Raw genomic sequence first — 26,797 nt, forward strand, 5'->3', positions numbered from 1 at the left:
ACCTTTCGCAGCAATGCAGGCTGCTATTCTCCCATGGAGACGATCGTAGAGATGCTGAATCTAGTCCTGTGGAACGGCTTGCCATGCCACTTCCACCTGGCGCCTCAGTTGGACCTGCGTTCGTACTGGACGTGCAGACCGCGTGAGGCGACGCTCCATCCAGTCCCAAACATGCTCAATGGGGGACAGATCCGGAGATCTTGCTGGCCAGGGTAGTTGACTTACATCTTCTAGAGCACGTTGGGTGGCACGGGATACATGGGGACGTGCATTGTCCTGTTGGAACAGCAAGTTCCCTTGCCGGTCTAGAAATGGTAGAACGATGGGTTCGATGACGGTTTGGATGTACCGTGCACTATACAGTGTCCCCTCGACGATCACCAGAGGTGTACGGCCAGTGTAGGAGATCGCTCCCCACACCATGATGCCGGGTGTTGTCCCTGTGTGCCTCGGTCGTATGCAGTCCTGATTGTGGCGCTCACCTGCACGGCACCAAACACGCATACGACCATCATTGGCACCAAGGCAGAAGCGACCCTCATCGCTGAAGACGACACGTCTCCATTCGTCCCTCCATTCACGACTGTCGCGACACCACTGGAGGCGGGCTGCACGATGTTGGGGCTTGAGCGGAAGACGGCCTAACGGTGTGCGGGACCGTAGCCCAGCTTCGTGGAGACGGTTGCGAATGGTCCTCGCCGATACCCCAGGAGCAACAGTGTCCCTAATTTGCTGGGAAGTGGCGGTGCGGTCCCCTACGGCACTGCGTAGGATCCTACGGTCTTGTCGTGCATCCGTGCGTCGCTGCGGTCCGGTCCCAGGTCGACGGGCACGTGCACCTTCCGCCGACCACTGGCGACAACATCGATGTACTGTGGAGACCTCACGCCCCACGTGTTGAGCAATTGGGCGGTACGTCCACCCGGCCTCCCGCATGCCCACTATACGCCCTCTCTTAAAGTCCGTCAACTGCACATACGGTTCACGTCCACGCTGTCGCGGCATGCTACCAGTGTTAAAGACTGGGATGGAGCTCCGTATGCCACGGCAAACTGGCTGACACTGACGGCGGCGGTGCACAAATGCTGCGCAGCTAGCGCCATTCGACGGCCAACACCGCGGTTCCTGGTGTGTCCGCTGTGCCGTGCGTGTGATCATTGCTTGTACAGCCCTCTCGCAGTGTCCGGAGCAAGTATGGTGGGTCTGACACACCGGTGTCAATGTGTTCTTCTTTCCATTTCCAGGAGTGTATTTCACATAATTTTAACATATTATACAGTACTTAAATATGTAGAGCTCAAAATATTTACAAATGTTGCAGAAAACACAATCTAATGACTCTGAACCACAAAAACATCAGAAAATGCCGGAAACCGCTTACGACGGTCTCTAGCGCGTATTCCTTCATTTGATTCTAAAATAAGTCACTAGGATAAAACACCGACCAGGGAAAGTAATGTGGTCCCAGTTACACTATTTACAAGGTACAACACTTTCCCCTGCTACTGATGAAAAGCTACCAGGATTTCAGCCCGGTGGCAGCGTCAACAGAATGTTTTTGACGAGCGTCATATTCATCGTCTTCTGGCGAAGTGTAGAGACATTGCGGATGTCTAAATATTTTCAGTAGTAATTCTCCCCATCCAGCTGGCAGCAAGTGGCTTCGTCCTGTGCGGCTGAAGGACACGCAGGGGGTGGAGTACAATGATGGGGGTGGCGTGTGAGTCTGAGGCTGCGCTCGAATCTCTGCGAGGCGTCTTAACTGCTGGACAGTTCTGGAAGCACTCTCGTCGTATCGCCGCTAATGTGGGATTCCAAGTCGAACTAAGTGCCTATTCTTCGTCACTATTGACCAGATTCTCGTGAATCTACATTTCTATCGATTCCTTGATAACGCCGTTTGCTCGGCATAGCAACTTGGTGTTCTAACAAGTCAACAGTGTGGTCTTCGCCTATGCCAAGCTCTGTAAATGCTAATTTATTTGTGTACTCCAGTCTCACATACCTGATGCGTTCCTCGCAGCGTTTCGAGATGTAGCGCTGCATTTATCCTATGTATTGGTGGTCACGTTCACAAGGGTTGCTGTATATGCCTGCTACGTTAAATTGTAGTGCATCTTTCGTAGAGTCAAGAAACTCTTACGTCTCAGGCTGTGGTCAGAAGATAGTTTTGACGCCACATTTTCCAAGCAGCCTCTCAGTCTTGGCTGAAAGCGGTCCCAGAAAAAAATAGAAAGCAAGTCTCTTGTGTCTGTCCTCCTTTTCTCGGTTTGGTGCATTTTCTCTTTTCTTGAATGCCGCTAGAAAGTGTTGTTGTGCCAGCAGAAGAGCCAACACCATGTTAGGAATGGAGGCCGAAATGCACGCGTTTTAGCTCACGCCGGCTGGCGTGAGGAGGGAAGAACTATACTGACGTGAGGTCTGGAACATGACAAGGAATTAGAATTCAGAAAGCGGACGCAATTAGTTTCATACTTAACTTTAATCCATTAATGATGAACGTCGCTCTTGACGGTACATGATTCACAATACTATCTGTTAAGAATAGTAACTGAATATGGCGCCTTGATAGGTCGTAGCAAATGACGTAGCTGAAGGCTATGCTGAACTATCGTCTCTGCAAATGAGAGTGTATGCAGGCAATGAACCATCGCTAGCAACGTCGGCTGTACAACTGGGGCGAGTGCTAGGAATTCTCTCTATAGTAGACCTGCCGTGTGGCGGCGCTTGGTCAGCAATCACTGATAGTGGCGACACGCTGGTCCGACGTATACTAACGGACCGCGGCCGATTTAAAGGCTACCACCTAGCAAATGTGGTGTCTGGCGGTGACACCACAAGTGTACTTCATGCTATCACGCTGTTGGTGTTAACCACAATGATGGTAACCACACTTGCTATGTTTGTTTGGGAATACTTCGTTATGCCTAACTGTGATTTATGAATGTAAACAGATATTCTTAAATGACATCGTTTTATGGGTGCTGAAGTCTTATTCGGCTACTGCAGTTTCGGCGTTACGCCATTGTCAAGCATTTGATGCCGCTTCAGTTCATAGATAAATGTTATAAGTAGCTGTACTATAACAGGTTGTGTCCCACGTTATAGCAATGGAAGTAACAGCTGTGATAACTGACACAGAATGCATAGTGCATAAACTTGTTCTATTCGATGCACGTTTGAATGCAGTTGTGGATGTATTGCATGCGAATAGCAAAGGTTTAAACACTGTATCGGTGATCACAGCTGTTACCTCGACTCCGAGAAAATGGACCACAACCCTATAAGAATACCATTACTGACAACATCTACAGCCATTATTAGAGAATGTCTTCTTTTAAGGAATTTGTATAGGCTGCAGATGCAGACACATGTTACAAGGAGTCAACTCAAATCAATTACATCATTACCAAATGTTATAAAAGTAATGATCACAACTATTTGTTTATTTCAGTTGACTTGACCTAAGCGTATAAATTTAAAATTATTGACAATTACGTTATTATAAATCTCTGAGTGACTAAAAGCACTGGACGCCATTTAGAAACTGAAGTTGTAACAAGCTTATGGTCATCTCTCGTGTGGTAATATGTAGTTTGCTGTATGAACCTGTCATTTTATTTACATGAGGTTTAGTTCTCGATAACATACGTCTGTTCCCCAAACGTTTTACTTCTCTGTGCTTACCTCTTTTTCAAGCGTGTGGTGATATTCCATGTGCTACCAGACAGTTAGTGGTACGTTTTCAGACCCTTCACTGTCTTCGTTTCCACATAGAAGGACTTCCCGATCAGCTCCTCCTTCACACCTTACAGACAACTACTGAAACCCATCAATACTTTATTTATATCTTTCCGCCGCAAAGTCATCATTTCCAAGGTCTTTCTGCTCAGAAGATTTAATTGAAGTGTATGGATATGATATTTTTCTGTCGGTCGTTGATCACTCACTCTACAAGAACAGCGGCATTCCGATGGAAGCAAGTAAGCTTAGGGTTTAACGTGCCTTCGACAACAATATCTTAAAAGAAGGAGAACAAAATTGTGCTGGTGAAAAATGGGGAGGAAACTGGCATTTCAAAGGAACCATCCTAGCATTCACATTAAGCGATTTAGCGAAACTAGCGAAAACCTGAATCTAGATGTTTGTTTTGGAGTATGAAGACTTGAATATTGTCAGAGCTGCTTTTATCCACCTCTCAGATTTCTGGCAATCAGCGCACCGATTTGGTGTTTATGCGATATTCTTAGATCTTTTTGGATGTTAATGAACTTTGAATTAACTATTCGACTCAATAACAGTTGTTTTTGATATTAAGCGCTGTCAGGTAGGCGAAACTTACTGCCATTTCAAATTGGTCATTTGCACCACTTTAATCACCTTCCTCTTTACATAGTTGATATTCGGACCATACATTCCACTGACTCATGCAGGTCTCCCTATTATGTCCTGAAGCTCTTTGCTGCTTGCTGAGACGGCGAGAGGGTCACCCGCACTCTGCAGGTTTTCTATAGTTATTACTGTTGTAAGGTGTGTACAGGATCAAATATAAGTTTCTTAGGAGCGTAGTATGAGAACAGCATGTTTCATCAAAAAGTTGTGTTACAGATGACGTTTGCACGACGAAATACCCCTTTCTGAAAGGTAGCAGAAGCAGAAATTCTTTTCTAGTCTTCTGAAGTGATAATCTCACGCAGAGAAATAAAAGCTTAATCGCTCCTCATAAGACATGTAACAAACTATTCCCCTTCTTTCCTCACCTCTAATCATTCACCCTCCACTCCGTATCAACAAAATTTTCTGCAAGCTTTGAAAGCTGTTATACGTGAATTTCGTGACAGTTTGAAATACTGTGCAAATCTTGGATTCGATCATATCGTAATAGCTTTAATTGAACCTAATATTTATGAACAAGTTAAAATTTATCTGTGAACACAAAAGCCGGTATGGAAATATCGACTGTATGCATAACTTGCAATTCTGTCATACCACCTAAATCACGGTGGAAAAATAACTGTTTGATGATTCTTTCTCTTTATGGAACCACGGTCATGTAAAATTTTCGAAAAGTTTTTCCGGCCATTAGATTCTATATAACGTGTTATTCAATCTGTGTATTGAGCAAGCAGTAAAGGAAACAAAAGAAAACTTTGGAGAAGGAATTAAAATCCATGGAGAAGAAATAAAAATTTTGGGGTCTCCTAATGACATTGTAATCCTGTCAGAGACAGCAAAGGACCTGGAAGAGCAGTTGAACGGAATGGAAAGTGCCTTGAAAGGAGGATATAAGATGAACATTAACAGAAGCAAAACGAGGATAATGGAATGTAGTCAAATTAAATCAGGTGACGCTGAGGGAATTGGATTAGGAAATGCGACACTTAAAGTAGTGGATGAGTTTTGATATTTGGAGAGCAAAATAACTGATGATGGTCGAAGTAAAGAGGATATAAAATGTAGACAAGGAATTGTAAGGAAAGCGTTTCTGAAGGAGAGAAATTTGTTAACTTTGAGTATACATTTAAGTGCCAGGAACTCTTTTCTAAAAGTATGTATATAGAGTGTAGCTATGTATGTAAGTGAAACATGGACGATAAATAGTTTACACAAGAAGGGACTAGAGGCTTTCGAGATAAGGTGCTACAGAAGAATGCTGAAGATTAGATGGGTAGATCACATAACTAATGAGGAGGTATTGAATAGAACTGGAGAGAAGAGAATTTGTGGCACAACTTGACAAGAAGAAGGGATCGATTGGTAGCACATGTTGTGAAGCATCAAGGGATCACCAGTTTAGAATTGGGAGGCATATATAATGACAAATACTTCTGTAGTGCATAACATGATATATACAGTAGATAGATAGATAGATAGAGAGAGAGAGAGAGAGAGAGAGAGACCATGTTTGATAGGGTTCATGTCTGGAGAACATGCTGGTCATTCTAGTCGAGCGATGTCGTTTTGTTTTGCAAGACCAATGTTCCGGGAGTTCCGGAACCTGTACATAAAATTGGAATAGAGATCAACACAAACATCATTTCCGCCCTTTATATTGCCCAAGAAAACCAGACATTGCATGTTGTACCACCATCTAACGAGACCTTCAGAGATGGTGGTCCAGATTGCTGTACACACCGGTACCCCTAATGTTGGTTCAATTGGCTCTAAGCACTATGGGACTTAACACATGAGGTCATCAGTCCCCAAGACTTAGAACTACTTATACTAAGGACATCACACACATCCATGATCCGAGGCAGGATTCGTACCTGCGACCGTAGTAGCAGCACGGTTCCGGACTAAAGCGCGTAGAACCGCTCGGCCACAGCGGCCGGCTGTACCCCTAGTACCCAGTAGCACGTCCTCTTGCATTGCTGGATGCTTGTATTTGTCTGTTGGTCCAGATTGTCCCACTCCTTAACAGCGATTCGGCGTAGATCGCTCAGAGTGGTTGGTGTGTCACGTCGTCTATAAACAGCCTTTTCCAATCTATCCCAGGCGTGTTCGATAGGGTTAATGTCTGGAGAAAATGCTGGCCACTCTAGTCGAGCGATGTCGTTATCCTGAAGAAGTCATTCTCAAGACGTGGACGTTTGGGGTGCCAATTGACGTCCATGAAGACGAATGCCTCGCCAATATGTTGCCGATCTGGTTGCACTATCGGTAGGAGGATGGCATTCACGTATCGTACAGCCGTTATGGTGCGTTCCATGACCACCAGCGGCGTATGTCGGCCCCACATAATGCCACCCCAAAACAGCAGGGAACCTCCACGATGCTGCAGTCGCCGGACAGTGTGTCTAATGCATTCAGCCTGACCGGCTTGCCTCCAAACACGTCTCCGACGATTGTCTGGTTGAAGGCATATGCGACACTCATCGGTGAAGAGAATGTCATGCCAGTCCTGAGCGGTCCATTCGGCATGTTGTGGGCCCATCTGTACTGCGCTGCATGGTGTCGTGGTTGCCAAGATGGACCTCGCCATGAACGTCGGGGGCGAAGTTGCACATCATGCAGCCTATTGCGCAGACTTTGAGTCGTAACACGACATCCTGTGGTTGCACGAAAAGAATTATTCAATACGGTGGCGTTGCTGGCAGGGTTCCTCCGAGCCATAATCCATAGGTAGCGGTCATCCACTGCCCCTTGGTGGCCGAAGCGAGCCATGTCATCGACAGTTCCTCTCTCTCTGTATCTCCTCCATGTGCGAACAACATGGCTTTGGTTCACTCCGAAACGCCTGGACACTTCCCTTTTCCAGAGGCCTTCCTGGCACAAAGTAGCATTGCGGACGCGATCGAACCGCGATATTGAACGTTTAGGCATGGTTGAGCTGCAGACAACACGAGCCGTGTACCTCCTTCCTGGTGGAATGACTGGAACTGATCGGCTGTCGGACCACCCTCCGTCTAATAAGCGCTTGTTATGCATGGTTGTTTACATCTTTGCGTGGTTTTAGTGACGTCTCTGAACAGTCAAAGGGACTGTGTCTTTCATACAAAATCCACAGTCAACATCTATCTTTAAGAGTTCTGGGAACCGGGGTGATGCAAAAGTTTTTTTGATTTGTGTATAAAAATGGTTAAAACGAATAAAATTTTCCTTTTATATTTTAAGCTGTAACATATGGAACATGTACAAGGAAATAATCATGAAGTATTTCTATGGATGTTTTATGATACCCAATAAGAATTTAGAAGAGTGTAGTGGGTAGAATGGATAGGAGAACGCAGGGGAGGTCAGATGGGAACTATCAGGAGACAAAAATTGGAAGTAACAATTGGAGGGCTGGATAGAAGAGGTGGTGGTAGAGGAGGAGGGGATAATTCGAGGAAACTTGTTGTCTAAAACTTGTTACCTAAAAGACATACTTCAAATAATAATGTGGCAGTACAAGTTATAGATATTGGTACATACAAGTATTCCAATAATTTATATTAAATAACGCTGTTACAGAAATTATAATTCAAATTTGTTCCAGACAACATAAAATTTTTTTCTGTAGCCTTGTGAACATTGGTTTTTGACTGCCTGAACAACAAAGTACATTCCAGTTATGTTTCACATGGTCAGTAGGGACTGTAAGTAAGTGAAGTACATTCAATGATATGTTTTTGAAGTGCAGAAAAAGAGCCAATACTCTGGCTAGTAAGCAAAAGTGTCTAGAAACAGTGAAAGTCACGACAGCTTTTTTGTGACTGTACATGTGCAGGCGAACCAGGTGTCACCCCGGCACGGAGCCAGAAGGTCGAGCGGCTGAATTGTACGCCACAGCCAGTAACCTGTTCTTTGTTTTAAAGATGTTATTACTTTGATTCTGTACACCGTTTAAACACTGCATCAAGTGAAAATAGTTAACACCAGCTGGAGCGTCCAATAGTGACATCTATGTGCAAGGGACTCCACAATACTTGTCCGTTAGTTGCAACGCAGTCATGGTCATTGTAGAACCTTTTTTTCCCAATAGAGTTTCTGAAATTTAAGAACTGAGGCCAGTTCCCAGCTGGAGACATACCAAACCAGAAGACAATTCTGCGGATGACGTATCACGTGGTATTAATTCAGCTTCTTTGAGCACACTTGTTCAGTGGTGGCCAAGTTCTTCATTGCTATTCAGGGACTATCTGCACAGCAGGATTTGTCCTTCGGTGACTTAGAAGATGCACCGTCAATAAAGTGTGCGCAAGTACCCTATGTGTCAATGCCAAACTCGATGATGAATTGCTGTATAAATATTCCTCATTTAATAAAACTTACAGGATTTGGCCAATGCACTGAGGTTTGCCATTAACAATACAGTGGAACAAATAAGCAGTATACCTGGGTCACAGACGACACAAGAGGCCCAAAATACTATGAAAATAGGGTTTCGTACGTTTGAACATAGTGAGTGTGGGAATGAGATCGCTCTGTTAAAGGTCAATTCCTCTACTCGAGGAACTTGCATCTGTATGTTGATGCAAAGGGTATTTTACGAGTGTGTGTGTGTTGTGTGTGTGTGGGGGGGGGGGGGGGGGGGGAGACAGTTCACCGCTCCACGATTAGAACATTGAGGTTTAAAGATGGAATCCCTTAGTGCGCAAACGTGTCCCTCGATCATCGAGATTCCACCAACATGTTGCACAGGTGGCAACCAGAAAAACACGTGCGTCAGACCTTTTGGAAGAGGTGGTCCACTGATTTCCTGCTTCAGCTTCAGTGACGCAGTTTTGAACACCTGAAGGAGTATGGCAGGGCCAAATCGGCAATATCGTCCTGGTCTAGAAAGACACCTTACCTCCCTTGGTATAGGAGACCGAGTCACATCGATCGATGTTTTCTGTTAGAAAGCAGCTCGTGTGGTGTTGCCATGGACAGATTAAAAGAGCGTATAGCAAAATTGTGTTCGCTCCATAATAGTGAAATTATGATGTGTTCCCCCTTATTTGTGTGGTGGTACGCGTTGAAAGCCCGTCTCCAAATTGCTGTTCATGGGAACAAAATCGTAACTCACAATCTCAGAATATTTTCAGGAGGTGGTGAAAAAGTCAAGATAACCGCCTTCAGCTGATGATAAAATCTTTATCTAAACAACCAGTTTCTGTCGACTGACTACCATCACGTTCTTAAAAGCACATACCGAGTGAATTTAATACAGTAAATGCTTTTAAGAACCTGATGACGGTCATTTGATCGAAACTGGTTATTAAATAAAGATTTTATGAGCAGCTCAAATCACAATATCAGCTTGAGAAACTGAAAATATTTCTTGTGCAGTGACAGTTGTATTAACTTCTTAACTGACGCCGGCCGGAGTGGCCGAGCGGTTCTATGCGGTACAGTCAGGAACCGCGCTACCGCTTCGGTCGCAGGTTAGAATCCTGCCTCGGGCATGGATGTGTGTGATGTCCTTAGGTTAGTTAGGTTTAAGTAGTCCTACGTCTAGGGGACTGATGACCTCAGATGTTAAGTCCCATAGAGCTCAGAGCCATTTGAACCATTTTTGAATTTAACTGACATATTGTGTGCAGTAATAATTTTGTCATTTTTCGTGTATGCTAAATGTTAGTGTATTTCATTTTGTATGTACTGATATTTGTTGCAGTAATTGTTTTTCACGACTAGGAATTTACAGTTTCATTTGACACTTAATAAATTCGTAATTAGCTGGTATGAGAAGACTCGTTGTGGACTGGCAGTATGCTGAGTTCTCTCACTAACTTTTGCCACTTCTAATGATATCTGGCGTAGTCTTTGCAATTGGACTGGACAGTATGTTCATTGTACCCAGCTCCCAGTCAGAAACTTAGTGAATGTGTAGGGTGCACCTAGCTGGAGCAGCTGGTCCTTTTGTTAAGGGAGAACAGGAAGTTACCTTGAAGATTCTTCAACGAGGAGATGTATGTCTCAGCGTGTAACCACCATAATGCATTGTATATTGCCGTGTGCTAGATGACAAGTATCTTGAGGACTCCGTAGCGAATACAATTGTATCTCAGCCAAACCATGAGCCGCAGTGGGCGAGCGTTTTGTACATCTTGTAGGGTATTACGAGAATGAATTATACCATATGCTTCCATTCAAAGACGTTATAATAAGTCATTATTATTCAATATGGAAAATGGTGTATTTCTTTGTTTCAGAATTCTGTGTCATTACTTCACACGGCAATTGGCCAGCACTTAGCACTTGCCTGCATGAAGTAGTTTGATTTATTGAGAGGTTCTCAGCCGTGAAAATGAGCTTCATACTCCTCGTGTACAAGAGTCACGGTTCTGTGAACAGAATCTAATACGGTGTGGTTTCATTTGCTGAGGGAGACCCTGAACACGCTGATCGATGGCGAACTCCTATGACGACAATTATTGGTCAAAATGTGTGACAGGCTGGTTTTCTGTTTGAGCTATGGATGCTTTGGTAGGTTACCACTTGGTTCTGACGTCTAGCCCAGTTTTGACAGCACCAGAACCCAATAAGTTAATGCCCTGTAATTACGTGAGTAGCGCTGAATGGCCCCTTCGCACTGAGAATGCCGTTTTGTGATGACTGCAGGCACTGTGGGATGTATCATGTGGCAGACAAACTTGCTCTATCTGCATCTCTACTCTCGAGTTACGTGGCAGTTTCTTATACGAGGGTAGGAACTTTAATAGTGCCAACTACTTATTTACAACTCCTACGAAGTAGATATGTGTTTCAGAGTATTACTGACCTTCAATGTAGTCACCAGCATTGTGTATAACGCGTTGCTAACGTTGTGGAAGTCGTAGGATACTCTTAGCAGTGCCAGTTGTGTTGACAGTTCGAGCGGCGCGGTCTATTGCCCTACGGATTTGTAGAAGTTCTGAAGCGAATAGCGAATGCCGTGAAGTGTTTCCTTCAGTTTAAAAATCGAGTTGAACTCACGTGGGCTTAAGTCAGAGGAGTGCAGTAGATGGTGTAGCACTTAGCAGCCCCGTCAGTCAAACAAATCAGTAACGTCTTGTACTGTACGTGCTTGTGCATTGTCCTGCAAAATGATGGTCAGGTCCTGCATGAAGTGTCATCACTTATGTCTCTAAGCTGGCCGTAGGTTGCGTCCAAAAATGAACAGCGTAGAGACAGTAGCGATGACACTTTCTTCAGGACCTGACCATCATTTTGCAGGACAATGCACAAGCACGTACAGTGCAAGAAGTTACTGATTTGTTTGACTGATGGGGCTACTAAGTGCTGTACCCCCTACTGCAATCCCATGACTTAAGCCTTCGTGAGCTCTACTCGATTTCTAAACTGAAGGGGACACTTCACGACATTCGCTTCAGAACTGCTACAAATTCGTCGGGCAATAGACCGCGCCGTTGTGTCAACACAACTGGCACTGCTAAGAGTAACCTACGATTCCACATCGCTGTTAACGGGTTCTACACAATACTGGTGACTACATTGAAGGTCAGTAAGTCTTTGAAACACGTATCTACACTCCTGGAAATTGAAATAAGAACACCGTGAATTCATTGTCCCAGGAAGGGGAAACTTTATTGACACATTCCTGGGGTCAGATACATCACATGATCACACTGACAGAACCACATGCACATAGACACAGCCAACAGAGCATGCACAATGTCGGCACTAGTACAGTGTATATCCACCTTTCGCAGCAATGCAGGCTGCTATTCTCCCATGGAGACGATCGTAGAGATGCTGGATGTAGTCCTGTGGAACGGCTTGCCATGCCATTTCCACCTGTCGCCTCAGTTGAACCAGCGTTCGTGCTGGACGTGCAGACCGCGTGAGACGACGCTTCATCCAGTCCGAAACATGCTCAATGGGGGACAGATCCGGAGATCTTGCTGGCCAGGGTAGTTGACTTACATCTTCTAGAGCACGTTGGGTGGCACGGGATACATGGGGACGTGCATTGTCCTGTTGGAACTGCAAGTTCCCTTGCCGGTCTAGGAATGGTAGAACGATGGGTTCGATGACGGTTTGGATGTACCGTGCACTATTCAGTGTCCCCTCGACGATTACCAGAGGTGTACGGCCAGTGTAGGGATCGCTCCCCACACCATGATGCCGGGTGTTGTCCCTGTGTGCCTCGGTCGTATGCATTCCTGATTGTGGCGCTCACCTGTACGGTGCCAAACACGCATACGACCATCATTGGCACCAAGGCAGAAGCGACTCTCATCGCTGAAGACGACACGTCTCCATTCGTCCCTCCATTCACGCCTGTCGCGACACCACTGGAGGCGGGCTGCACGATGTTGGGGCGTGAGCGGAAGACGGCCTAACGGTGTGCGGGACCGTAGCCCAGCTTCATGGAGACGGTTGCGAATGGTCCTCGCCGATACCCCAGGAGCAACAGTGTCCCTAATTTGCTGGGAAGTGGCGGTGCGGTCCCCTACGGCACTGCATAGGATCCTACGGTCTTGTCGTGCATCCGTGCGTCGCTGCGGTCCGGTTCCAGGTAGACGGGCACGTGCACCTTCCGCCGACCACTGGCGACAACATCGATGTACTGTGGAGACCTCACGCCCCATGTGTTGAGCAATTCGGCGGTACGTCCACCCGGCCTCCCGCATGCCCACTATACGCCCTCGCTCAAAGTCCGTCAACTGCACATACGGTTCACGTCCACGCTGTCGCGGCATGCTACCAGTGTTAAAGACTGGGATGGAGCTCCGTATGCCACGGCAAACTGGCTGACACTGACGGCGGCGGTACACAAATGCTGCGCAGCTAGCGCCATTCGACGGGCAACACCGCGGTTCCTGGTGTGTCCGCTGTGCCGTGCGTGTGATCATTGCTTGTACAGCCCTCTCGCAATGTCCGGAGCAAGTATGGTGGGTCTGACACACCGGTGCCATTGTGTTCTTTTTTTCATTTGCAGGAGTGTATTTTGTACGAGCTGCAAAGAAATAGTTGCAACTATTAAGGTTCCAACCCTCGCAATTTACTTTTTTACAGTAAAACATGTGCTAAGAAAGAGAAAATGAACAAGTCGAGGGAAAAGAAAATAGTAACAACAAGTTTTAATAATTGTCAACAATTATGAAATGTACCCGTTACTTTTTAGATTCAAGTGAGTAAATGCTATTTTGGTCGGACTATGATGCTAACAAATTTGATCAGTGTGATAGCTTGAAAGGCGTCTGCTTTGGTGTGAAACACCTTTCATGCTGTGTACTGCGCGCTGTGATAGTACCTTTTCAGTCTCAAAGAGCTGCCGACGCCAACAAGAACGACAGGCCATACTGCAAACGTCACAGCACTTGACACTGCAGGTCTTACGAGGGCCTGCAGCTGTCCTCGGCGGGGAGCGAGTAACTGTTTCAGAAGAGTTTCATAATTATGGACTGCACGTTCAAATGCATGCAAGCTCTGTATGTCATACGACATGGGCGAGACGTTTAGTGGATATCTTTACAAATACATATTGATTTCTCATTAGCCCTGTGCGGAGCCGAACGTTTACAAAGTGTGCGGGCAAGCCGACTAATGTGACGCCACAAGTTCATTGCAGGGCCCATATTTCTCATGGGCCCCGTCTTGCTACAGCAGCACGTCTTCCGGTGGAAACTGCGAGGCACGTCTTGACGGATCGTGAGAGCTTCAAGTGGTGTCGACCACGCAATGCTAAGAGGCAGAATTCGTCTTGGAGAACCTCGTCGCCCATACAAAAAGGCGTTCTTCTTTGCTGCTATCGTGATCAGTGGACGTGATGGTTTTCCACACGGTACAGACGCTTTATCTTGTGATGTGAGATGGGCACATGTATCTAGCCTCGTTCGGGATGACAGTGAGATTGTTACTTGCTCTACACATTTCTGCCTCATTTACATGATTGTACGTTACATGGCCTTTCAGGTAATTGAGAACTAGATTTCTGTCCGCGATAAATTATGCAGTAGTGTATACCTTTGGGAATGTAGGGTCTTTGTTTCTATTTTCAACTTCTTTAGGGCACATAGGGATCAATATCCATTTTTCAGTCATGCAAGTGTTCAAATGACTTAGGAATGGTCTCTTCTGGTTGTAATACAATGTTTCAGGAATTTTCTTTCCTCTATCGTATCCAAAGAGCATGTAAAAGCAGATGGTCCATGGAATTGTTTTTGAACCTGAAGTATGTTATGTTGTACATAAATATTTACCATTGAATTGAGTATAGCTGGGATCTTACAAGTCTATTATCCTGTTCCCCATGCTTTGTTTAATCTTTCCAAGTGTTCCATACTTCCTCGTGTATTCAGTGAAGAACGACGTTCTGTGAAGTAGCCTGCCTGAAGAAGACTGCAAAAATACTAAACAGGAATTTCAGTTGTGCAGGAAAGGCTGTGTCACCGTTGAACTTTGCGACGAGCACAAGCGGAGGTGGAGGTAACGAGATACTTTCTGTTACCGCACTAGCTCAGGGTTGTTTCTGTTACCGCACTAGCTCAGGGTTGTTCGGGTCATTAATATTGGGCAAAGGTGACAAAAACATTTGCATTGCATAAATTGTACATATAAGACACAGTTTATTAAGATGCACAGCTAGGAGATGCTTGAGGTCTACAATGAGGATTCTAATTTCAGCCTGACTTGGTTAATTCTATTTAATCCTCCTTTTATATTCGTTGGAGTATGCGAAAGTCTTTGCCAATCCAAAACTTAAATAACCTTAGTTAGGTTGCGATTACTGGCATATTGATCAGACCGGAAACAAATGGGTAATGTTTCAGGTCATAAAACGTGGGTCATATTCTCTTGTGAATTCCCATCTTAGAGTAATTAAAGGAGGCAGAGTTGCAAGCATAACGCATAGTGCACTGATTTCTGAGATGAGGAAGTAGGCCATACTCGAATCGAATCTGAATTCTAAAATAACTGCCATTGATTTGGCATATCTACTACCTCCAGTGATGAATTTAGGCAGTCTTTCACATTCGTCTTTGGTTTCCCAAATCAGCAGAAAAGACACAAAAGAGGAACATTTATCCTTTAAACATATACTGTTAGCGGCCGAAAGCTACAACGTGGTACATTTCACTGTCCGTTTAGTTAAGACTATCGTTTTAAATTGTTGTGGGCCATCGCTGAAATTAGGAACGAAGGTTACTCAGTCCTTAAATGTAATTTACATTTTTGAAGACACGAAGTACTTCCGGATACAATGAAAGTAAAATTAATACGCCAAATTATGGGTGAGTTATCACTGCCAAACATGGGACAAGCGCTGAAGGATAAGTAGAACAAGATAATACTAAGAAACAGTTACTGTAAAGAGTGACTAATTTGTTTTCTTGATTGTATTACATGGATGTTCAATCAAATTTCCACCTCACTCTGAATTCTGAAATTCTGACTCGTGTGTCGTACACCAGAGTCTATAATTTACTTATGTGCTGTTTAAATTACAGATTTACATATGTACTGCTAACCCTCCCCCTCCCCCTCCCATCACCACCCATAAACCACAGACATAGCCGAGATGGAGTGGCTTGCATGCCTCCGATACCATGTCGGAGAGGTTTCTAAGGAGAGATAAAACACGCCTGTGGTTCCTGAAGAGGGGAACCAGCATTGTCAATAGTTGTACGAGCGACAGTCTAGGTGACTGAATGGGCTGTCCTTGTAACATCAGCAAACACGACCTTGGTACGTTGCTTTTGTAAATGTTTGAAACCAAGGGAAAAGTACAGCCGTTACTTTTCCGAGGTCATGCACTTCTTGTATATCACTTCTATATCTCATTCGCGTCTCCGGGTGGGGACTACTCAGGAGGACGTTAACATAAGGGAAAACAAAACTACCGTTTCATGTGTTAGTGCATGTACTGGTTACATCATTTAATCGGATAAGTAGGTTAGAGAATTTAAAAATGGATGGGGTGAAATTAAATATCTTGGGAATTGATGAAGTGCAGTGGCAGGAACAGCGGGTGTTCCGGCCAGGTGAGTAAAGAATTATAAATGCAGGAGTAATTCTAATGTCGAACAAGCAAATAGGAACGCTACTAATTACAGCATACTGAATGCATTAGAGTGACATAAACAAACACAGAGCCAACACATGCCACAATAGTAAAAGTTTATATGCCTTGTGACACTGCAGCTGATGAAGAGAGCGGACATTCTAAGACGAAATTAAAAAACAAAAAAATATTAAGTTAGTTAAGGGAGGGAAAAATTTAATTATGACAGGATAGGTGACTAGTGGGAAAAGGTACGAAAAGAAGAAAGGCTCGAGAACTTAGAGTTGGGGAAGGGACCGATAGGGGAAGCCGCCTGGTAAAATTTTGCACTGAAGATAATTTAAACATGGACTTAAGGATCGTGAATAGAGTTGTATACGTGGAAGACATCTCGATACATCGGAAGGTTTCACATACGTTATGCTCTTGTAATGGTAAGACAGAATTGTCGAACCAGATTTTAAATTCAAAACATTTCCATCAGCAAATGTGGTCTCTGATCATAATTCATTGGTTCTGAACTGCACGCTAAATTGGTAGAAAATGTAGAAAGATAGGAAATGGAGGAGATGGGACCTTCATAAATTGAAAGAACCAGAGTTTTTTGAGAGTTTCAAATAGAATATTAGACAACGGTTGACTGGAACAGAGGAAAGAAGCACACATGACTAGTGGAAAGACAGGTATCACCTATAAGAAAACTGAAGAGACCTTTGGAGAACTGAGAAGCAGCGATATGAATATCAAGACTAGACGACAAACTTGTACTAAGGAAAAGAGAGAAATCTGAAATATGGGAGGAGTACACACACACACACACACACACACACACACACACACACACAAGCGAGCGTGAGCCCTCGCACGCGCTCTCTATCTCTCTGTCTCTGTGATGAGCCAAAATCAGTATGACAACAAGCTCAGTAGCCTGTTGGTCACTTTATAAGGAAATACAGCAGTGAACTTACGTGGTGTAGAGGTAACAAGTGTTTGTAGGTTTCCATAGACATGTGGCCCAGATGTCTAGCTACACGTCATGCAAATCGAACAAATTTCGGGTCGGTGGTTTATGTACGCTGAGTTGGCGCCTGTAGCATGGCAGATATGTTCCACTGGGTTCAGATCAGGCGAATTTGATGACCAGAACATCAACTTGTACTCACTGTTATGCTCGTCAAGTCACTGTAGCACGATTCTGGTGTTGTGACACGAAGAATAACTCAGATGGAAGGTGCCATCGCTATTGAGGAAGACATCAACCGCGAAAGCAGCAGCCGCCCGCCAAGACATAGCAGCAACAGGGAAGCAACCGACTTTGAGACATTTTACGGGTTTCTTACCAGCAGCGAATTATATCATTTCATCTGTGTGCTTCGTAACTCAGTTTTTGAATTTCTACTTGTTTATTTAATATTTAATACACATTATTCTCGCGTTTTCATTTGTGTCGGAAAGTAACCGATTTCGTGACGTTTTACAAGTTCCTAAACAGGGTTGGTTATTTTGTCTCAAATATGTGATTTGTTAGTTTGGTATTTAAAATTCTACATGTTAATCTATTTCATTTGACACAGTTCTTGGGGTTTCGTCAGTGTCTACAGTGGATTTTCGTAGTGCGTGTCGATGGTCGTTTGTCTGTGTAGTGTAGTTATCCACCGTCGTAAATATGGATAGAGACTATGTGTGAATACGAGCTGAGTTGTGACACTTCGCTCTCCGTTCGAGGCTGTGTTGGATTCTGTTACACAGCTTGAGGCTGCAATGAAAGGGCATCATTGTTCCATTGGCCGTGAGGATTCACTGGACGTCGAGCACGATCCACGAATCCGTCGATCAGCCCGCACCAGTTCCAGCCCAGTTACTGGTCCCATTGAGGTTGACCCTTCACCCATGGTCGAGCGGGAGTCGCCTCGGGGAGTGGCAGGCTGTGTAAGACTGGGAGGGGGGGGGGGGAAGGGGCGTATGGCCTCACTGGTTAGCTGCAGGTGCTATCGGTGGCTGACAATGTCCCTCAGCCAGATGCAGTCGCTTGTCTTGTTTCAGAGGAAACCTCTCAGCCTGCAAGATCTGGCAGTCACAAAGGGCGGGATTACTGATAGCTAGGAGCTCCAATGCTGTGCCCTTTATGGGACCCCTTAGGGACATGGTTGCCGAGGAGGGAAGAAAGCCAACGTGCACTTCGTGTGCATACTGGGTGAAGTCATTCCAGACATGGAACGGGTCCTTCCACATGGTATGAAGAGCAGGTGGAGACTCATGTCGATGGCAATGCTGTGAGTCGCTTTGGATCGGAAGAGATTCTCTCTGGTCTCTAGCGGCTATCAGAAGTGATAAAGGCTACCATTCTTGCTTGCGAGACGAAAGAAGAGCTCACCACTTGCAGCATAGTCGGCAGGAACGTTTTCAGACGTCTGGTGCAAAGTCTGACGCATGTTCTGAATCAGAGGCTCAGGCTGTTCAGCGACCGTGTAGGCTGCAGATTCCTCGACTAGCGCCATAGGATGGTGAATTTCTGGTTCTGATAAATACGTGAAGAGTCCATCACACACAGGTGGCTACTACACGCATCACGGGAGCTATGTGGCGTGGGCTGGGCCGTTTTTTTAGGTTAGAGGGCCTCATCGAAACACAGAACGGGCTTCAGTCTGGAAGGATGCAGGTCGAACACAGAACGTAGATCTAGGAACCATCAGTATAACAGTTTTAAATTGTCGTAGTTGTTTTGGGTAAGTACCAGAGCTCCAAACGCTAATAGAAAGCAGTAATTCTCAAACCGTTATAGGCACAGAGAGATGGCTAAAGCCGGAGATAAGTTCAGCCCAAAATTTTTCCGAAGGTCCTAACGGTATGAAGAAAGGATAAGATAAATACAGTTGGTGGTGACGCGTTTGTTGATGTTAGAAGTAGTTTATATTGGTAGCGAAATTGAGGTAGGTAGTTCCTGTGAGATAGCATGGGCAGAGGTCACTATTATAAAAGCAATAAATAATGCTTGGAGCATTTTACTGACCTCCCAACTCAGAATATATACATTTATGGGCCAAAGCATTATGACCACTGGCCTCCGTGAGGTCTATGCTGCCTGGCGCCGCTGAGGGCACGTGACGTGGTGAGATAAGTATGCGAACAGAACAGAGACGAAAGGGGAATCATTCTAGCGATTGTAAGTAGCGCACATGTGGAAATCCGACGACTTAAGCGACTTTTTGAAAACCAGATTGTGGCTCAGTGCCTGATCGTGAACATCCCGGAAACGACGAACAGGTCGGCGGTTCGCATGCCTCTGTCTTGAGCATCTGTGGTAAGTGGCTGAAGAATGCTGAAACCACTAGTAGGCAACAAGACGATGGACGTCCATACCTCATCCCAGGACATAGGGATCGGAGGCTTTCCCTCTCTCTAAAACAGGATAGCAGCGATCTCTGGTAAATTCGACGTCAGAGTCCAGTGCCGGCGCAGGAACAAATGTTTGGAGCGCACCGTTCACCGCAGTGTTGAACATTATGTTCCGCTGCAGAGAGTCACTACGTGTTCCCATGTTTACCCAGCAGCATCGTCATTTACGATTCCAGTCGGCAATGGGTCGTCGAAAATGGACCTCGGATCAATGGAATTACGATGCCTGGTCACACGAATTTCGTATATTGTTAAACCAGGCCGATGGTTGTGAGCAGACGTGCAGTCATCCAGGCAAACGTCTGTTTGAAATACACTCCTGGAAATGGAAAAAAAGAACACATTGACACCGGTGTGTCAGACCCACCACACTTGCTCCGGACACTGCGAGAGGGCTGTACAAGCAATGATCACACGCACGGCACAGCGGACACACCAGGAACCGCGGTGTTGGCCGTCGAATGGCGCTAGCTGCGCAGCATTTGTGCACCGCCGCCGTCAGTGTCAGCCAGTTTGCCGTGGCATACGGAGCTCCATCGCAGTCTTTAACAGTGGTAGCATGCCGCGACAGCGTGGACGTGAACCGTATGTCCAGTTGACGGACTTTGAGCGAGGGCGTATAGTGGGCATGCGGGAAGCCGGGTGGACGTACCGCCGAATTGCTCATCACGTGGGGCGTGAGGTCTCCACAGTACATCGATGTTGTCGGCAGTGGTCGGCGGAAGGTGCACGTGCCCGTCGACCTGGAACCGGACCGCAGCGACGCACGGATGCACGACAAGACCGTAGGATCCTACGCAGTGCCGTAGGGGACCGCACCGCCACTTCCCAGCAAATTAGGGACACTGTTGCTCCTGGGGTATCGGCGAGGACCATTCGCAACCGTCTCCATGAAGCTGGGCTACGGTCCCGCACAGCGTTAGCCCGTCTTCCGCTCACGCCCCAACATCGTGCAGCCCGCCTCCAGTGGTGTAGCGACAGGCGTGAATGGAGGGACGAATGGAGACGTGTCGTCTTCAGCGATGAGAGTCGCTTCTGCCTTGGTGCCAATGATGGTCGTATGCGTGTTTGGTGCCGTGCAGGTGAGCGCCACAATCAGGACTGCATACGACCGAGGCACTCAGGGCCAACACCCGGCATCATGGTGTGGGGAGCGATCTCCTACACTGGCCGTACACCTCTGGTGATCGTCGAGGGGACACTGAATAGTGCACGGTACATCCAAACCGTCATAGAACCCATCGTTCTACCATTTCTAGACCGGCAAGGGAACTTGCTGTTCCAACAGGACAATGCACGTCCGCATGTATCCTGTGCCACCCAACGTGCTCTAGAAGGTGTAAGTCAACTACCCTGGCCAGCAAGATCTCCGGATCTGTCCCCCATTGAGCATGTTTGGGACTGGATGAAGCGTCGTCTCACGCGGTCTGCACGTCCAGCACGAACGCTGGTCCAACTGAGGCGCCAGGTGGAAATGGCATGGCAAGCCGTTCCACAGGACTACATCCAGCATCTCTACGATCGTCTCCATGGGAGAATAGCAGCCTGCATTGCTGTGAAAGGTGGATATACACTGTACTAGTGCCGACATTGTGCATGCTCTGTTGCCTGTTTCTATGTGCCTGTGGTTCTGTCGGTGTGATCATGTGATGTATCTGACCCCAGGAATGTGTCAATAAAGTTTCCCCTTCCTGGGACAATGAATTCACGGTGTTCTTATTTCAATTTCCAGGAGTGTATGCAGCGTACCACGGACGCAGGCCGGAGGGGTCAGTATTACGTTATGGGGAACGTTCTCCTGGGCTCCCGTAGGACCTGCGGTAGTAATCTACGGCACCACGAGAGCTGTGGACTACCTCAAGATTATACCTGTAGCCTCTTATGATTGGTGTCTTCCCAAACAGCGACGGTATCTTCCAGCAGGATAACTGTCAAAGGGACTGATGACCTCAGCAGTTAAGCCCCATAAGGCTTCACACACATTTGAACATTTTGAACATTTGATAACTGTCCGTGTGAACTTCTGTTGATTTGTTGGCCCACAAACCAACTGCTGGTAAATTATGGGAAGTGTGTGACCTATGAATATGCATCTGGTGCCACAAACTTCTGGAAACCTATTATGTACTTGTCGAATCCATGGTACACAGAGTCACTGTGGAAATGCATTCCAGAGGTGGACCAGCATGCTTTAAGTAACACTCCGTCTTCAGGCCACGAGTGGCCCATCGGGACCATCCGATCGCCGTGTCATCCTCAGTTGAGGATGCGGATAGGAGGGGCGTGTGGTCAGCACACCGCTCTTCCGGTCGTTATGATGGTTTTCTTTGACCGGAGCCGCTATTATTCGGTCGAGTAGCTCCTCAATTGGCATCACGAGACTGAGTGCACCTCGAAAAATGGCAACAGCGCATGGCGGCCTGGATGGTCGGCCATCCAAGTGCCAGCCACGCCCGACAGCGCTTAACTGCGGTGATCTCACGGGAACCGGTGTATCCACTGCGGCAAGGCCATTGCCATACTTTTAAGTAGGTGGTCACAATGTTTCGGCTCATCACTGTAGTTGCTGGAAGGTTCAAAGAAAACATGAGCCTAATATCAAACACTTACCCGACTCATACAATTATAGTTGGTGGTGACTTCAACTTACTCTTGATATGTTGGCGAAAATACATGATTAAATCCGGAGGTACGCATAAAACATCATACGCAAGTGTGCTACAAGCATTATCTGAAAATTATTTCGAGCAATTAGTTCCGAGCGGTTCCAGGCGCTACATCAGAACCGCGTGACCGCTACGGTCAAAGGTTCGAATCCTGCCTCGAGCATGGATGTGTGTGATGTCCTTAGGTTAGTTCGGTTTAGTTAGTTATAAGTTCTAGGGGACTGATGACCAAAGAACTTAAGTCCCATAGTGCTCAGAGCCGTTTTTGAACAATTAGTTCATGAGGCCACTCGAGTAGTAAACGATTGTGAAAACACACTTGACCTCTTAGAATCAAACAATAGTGAGCTCGTAACGAGCTTAGAAACGGATACAGGGATTAGGGAACACAGGGTTGTCGTAGGGAGACTCAATACCGTATACCCCAAATCCACCAAAAATAAACGAAAAACATATCTATGCAAAAAATCAGATGAAAAGTCATTTGACGCCTTCCTGACAGACATTCTCCACTCCTACTAAATTAACAGTGTAAGTGTACCCCAGATGTGGCTCGAAATCAAAGAAATAATATTAACAGCAAATTAGAGATTTATACAAAATCAGTTAACAAATAACGAAGCTGTTCCCACAAGCTGCACAAAACAAGTCATACCACTGTTGCAGAAACAACGAAAAAAGCATGCCAAATTTACGCGAACGTAAAACCCCCGAGATTGGCGATCTTTTACAGAAGCTCGAAATTTAGCGGAGACTTCAGTGTGAGATCCTTATAACAGTTTCCACAACGAAACTTTGTCTCAAAACCTGGAAGAAAATCCGAAGTGACTCTGTTGGTGTGTAAAGAACGCTAGTGGCTAAACGCAAGCAGTGTCTTCTCTCCGCGAAAGCAATGGAAATGACATTATTGCTATAGCAGAGTTACGGAACTAAACACAGCCTTCCGTGATTCCTGCACAAAAGAAGGCGAAGAAAATATTCCAGAACATGTGCGAACGTGAGTAATTTAGAAGTAGATATCCTCGGAGTAGTGAAGGAACTTAAATCACTTAATATAAGCAAGTCGTCTGGTCCTGATTGTGTACTAATTAGGTTCTTTTCAGAGTATACGGCTGCAGTAGCTCGATACGTAACAATCATGTACAACAGTTCGCTCGACGGAAGATCCGTATCCAAAGACTGGAAAGTTGCAAATGTCACACAAATATTCAAGAAAGGCAATAGGAGTAATCCACTAAATTTGATGCTCAAGAATTAACGCCGATATGCAACAGGATTTTGGAACATTATAGTGCTGCAACACTGTGAATTACCTCAGAGAGAACGGTGAATTGACAGAAGGTCAACAAGGATTTAGAAAACATCGTTCTTGTGAAACACAACTAGCTCTTTACACACACGAAGTGTCGAGTACTAATTTCAAATTGATTCCGTATTTCTAGATTCACAGAAGGCTTTTGCACTGTACATCAAAAGCGGCTTATAATTAAATTGCATGCTTGTGTTACAACGTCCCAGTTACGGGACTGGATTTGTGATTTTCTGGCAGGAAGATCACAGTTCGTAGTAACTGACAGAAAGTCATCGAGTAAAACAGAAGTCATTTCTGGTATTCCCCAAGGTAGTGTTATAGACTCTCTGCTGTTCCTAATCTACATAACCGATTTAGGAAAGAATATGAGCAGCTATCTTAGCTTTTTTGCAAATGAAACTATCGTTTATCACCTAGTAAAGTCATCAGAAGATTATCGTCTGGTAAAGTCATCAGAAGATCAAAATCTATTGGAAAACGATTTAGTAAGACATCTGTATGGTGCGAAAATTGGAAATTGATCCGAAATAGGGAAAAGTGTGAGGTCATCCACATGAATGCTAAAAGGAATCCGACCAACTTCGGTTACACGTAGAGTCAATGGAATCTAAATGCCGTAAATTTAGCTATATACCTAGAAATACCTACCCCCCCCCCCCCCCATGAACCAAGGGCCTTGCAACTGGTGGGGAGGCTTGCGTGCCTCAACGATACAGATAGCCGTACCGTTGATGCAACCGCAACGGAGGGGTATCTGTTGAGAAGCCAGACAAACGTGTGGTTCCTGAAGAGGGGCAGCAGCCTTTTCAGTAGTTGCAAGGGCAACAGTCTGGATGATTGACTGATTTGGCCTTGTAACACTGACCAAAACGGCCTTGATGTTGTGCTACTTTGAACGGCTGAAAGGAAGGGGAAACTACAGCCGTCATTTTTCCCGAGGGCATGCAGCTTTACTGTGTGATTAAATAATGATGGCGTTCTCTTGGGTAAAATATTCCGAAAGGAAAACAGTCCCCTATTCGGACTCCGTGTGGGGACTACTCAAGAGGACATCGTTATCACGAGAAAGAAAGCTGGCGTTCTACGGATCGGAGCGTGGGATGTCAGATCCCTTAGTCGGGCAGGTAGGTTAGAAAATTTAAAAAGGGAAATGGGTAGGTTAAAGTTAGATATAGTGGGAATTAGTGAAGTTCGGTGGCAGGAGGAACAAGACTTTTGGTCAGGTGAATAGAGGGTTATAAATACAAAATCAAATAGCGGTACAGCAGGAGTAGCTTTAAAAATGAATAGGAAAATAGGAGTGCGGGTAATCTACTACAAACAGCATAGTGAACGCATTATTGTGGCCAAGATAGACACTAAGCCCAGGCCTACTACAGTAGTACAAGTTTATATGCCAACTAGCTCTGCAGATGATGAATAAGTTGATGAAATGTATGATGAGATAAAAGAAATTATTCAGGTAGTGAAGGGAGACGAAAATTTAATAATCATGGGTGACTGGATTTCGACAGTAGGAAAAGGAAGAGAAGGAAACGTAGTAGGTGAATATGGATTGGGGCTAAGAAATGAAAGAGGAAGCCGCCTGGTAGAATTTTGCACAGAGCATAACTTAATCATAGCTAACACTTGGTTCAAGAATCATGAAAGAGGGTTGTATACATGGAAGAACCCTGGAGATACTAGAAGGTTTTAGATAGATTATATAAGAGTAAGACAGAGATTTAGGAACTAGGTTTTAAATTGTAAGACATTTCCAGGGGCAGATGTGGAATCTGACCACAATCTATTGATTATGAACTGTAGATTAAAGCAGAAGAAACTGCAAAAAGGTGGGAATTTAAGGAAATGGGACCTGGATAAACAGAAAGAACCAGAGGTTGTAGGAAGTTTCAGAGAGAGCGCTAGGGAACAATTGACAAGAATGGGGGAAAGAAATACAGAAGAAGAAGAGTGGGTAGCTTTGAGAGATGAAATAGTGAAGGCAGCAGAGGATCAAGTAGGTAAAAAGACGAGGGATAGTATAAATCCTTGGGTAACAGAAGCGATATTGAATTTAATTAATGAAAGGAGAAAATACAAAAATACAGTAAGTGAAGCAGGCAGAAAGGAATACAAACGTCTCAAAAATGAGATCGACAGGAAGTGCAAAATGGCTAAGCAGACATGGCTAGAGGACAAATTTACGGATGTAGAAGCTTATCTCACGAGTGGTAAGATAGATAGTGCCTACAGAAAAATTAAAGAGACCTTTGGAGAAAAGAGAACCACTTGCATGAATATCAATAGCTCAGATGGAAACCTAGATCTAAGGAAAGAATGGAAAGCAGAAAGGTGGAAAGAGTATATAGAGGGTATGTACAGGGGCGATGTTTTTGAGGACAATATTATGAAAATGGAACAGGATGTGAATGAAGATGGAATGGGAGATATGGTACTGCGTGAAGAGTTTGGCAGAACTATCAGTTTAATAAGTCACAGCTGAAAAATACTAACGCGAGTTCTTTAGAGACGAATGGAAAAACAGATAGAAGCCGACCTTGGGGAAGATCAGTTTCGATTCCGTAGAAATGTTGGAACACGTGAGGGAATACTGAACCTACGACTTGTCTTAGAAGAAAGATTAAGGAAAGGCAAACCTACGTTTCTATCATTTGTAGACTCAGAGAAAACTTTTAACAATGTTGACTGGAATATTCTCTATCAAATCCTGAAGGTGGCACGGGTAAAATACAGTAAACGAAAGGCTATTTATAATTTGCACAGAAACCAGATGGCAGTTATAAGAGTCGAAGGACATGAAAGGGAATCAGTGGTTGGGAAGGGAGTCAGACAGGGTTGTAGCCTCTCCACGATGCTATTTAATCTACATATTGAGCAAGCAGTAAAGGAAACAAAATAAAAGTTCGGAGTTGGTATTAAAATCCATGGAGAAGATATAAAAACTTTGAGATTCGCCAATGGCATTGTAACTCTGTCAGAGATAGCAAAGGACTTGGAAGA

At 45.2% G+C, this 26,797-nt stretch overlaps 1 pseudogene; it reads right to left on the minus strand.

Moving 5' to 3' along the window:
• Nucleotides 1-22,216: 22,216 nt before the first annotated feature.
• LOC126268466 (5S ribosomal RNA) lies at nucleotides 22,217-22,334 on the minus strand (annotated as a pseudogene).
• Between the last annotated feature and the right edge of the window lie 4,463 nt (nucleotides 22,335-26,797).

Source organism: Schistocerca gregaria, chromosome 4 (assembly GCF_023897955.1).
Source record: "Schistocerca gregaria isolate iqSchGreg1 chromosome 4, iqSchGreg1.2, whole genome shotgun sequence".
Classification (NCBI taxonomy): Eukaryota; Metazoa; Arthropoda; class Insecta; order Orthoptera; family Acrididae; genus Schistocerca; species Schistocerca gregaria.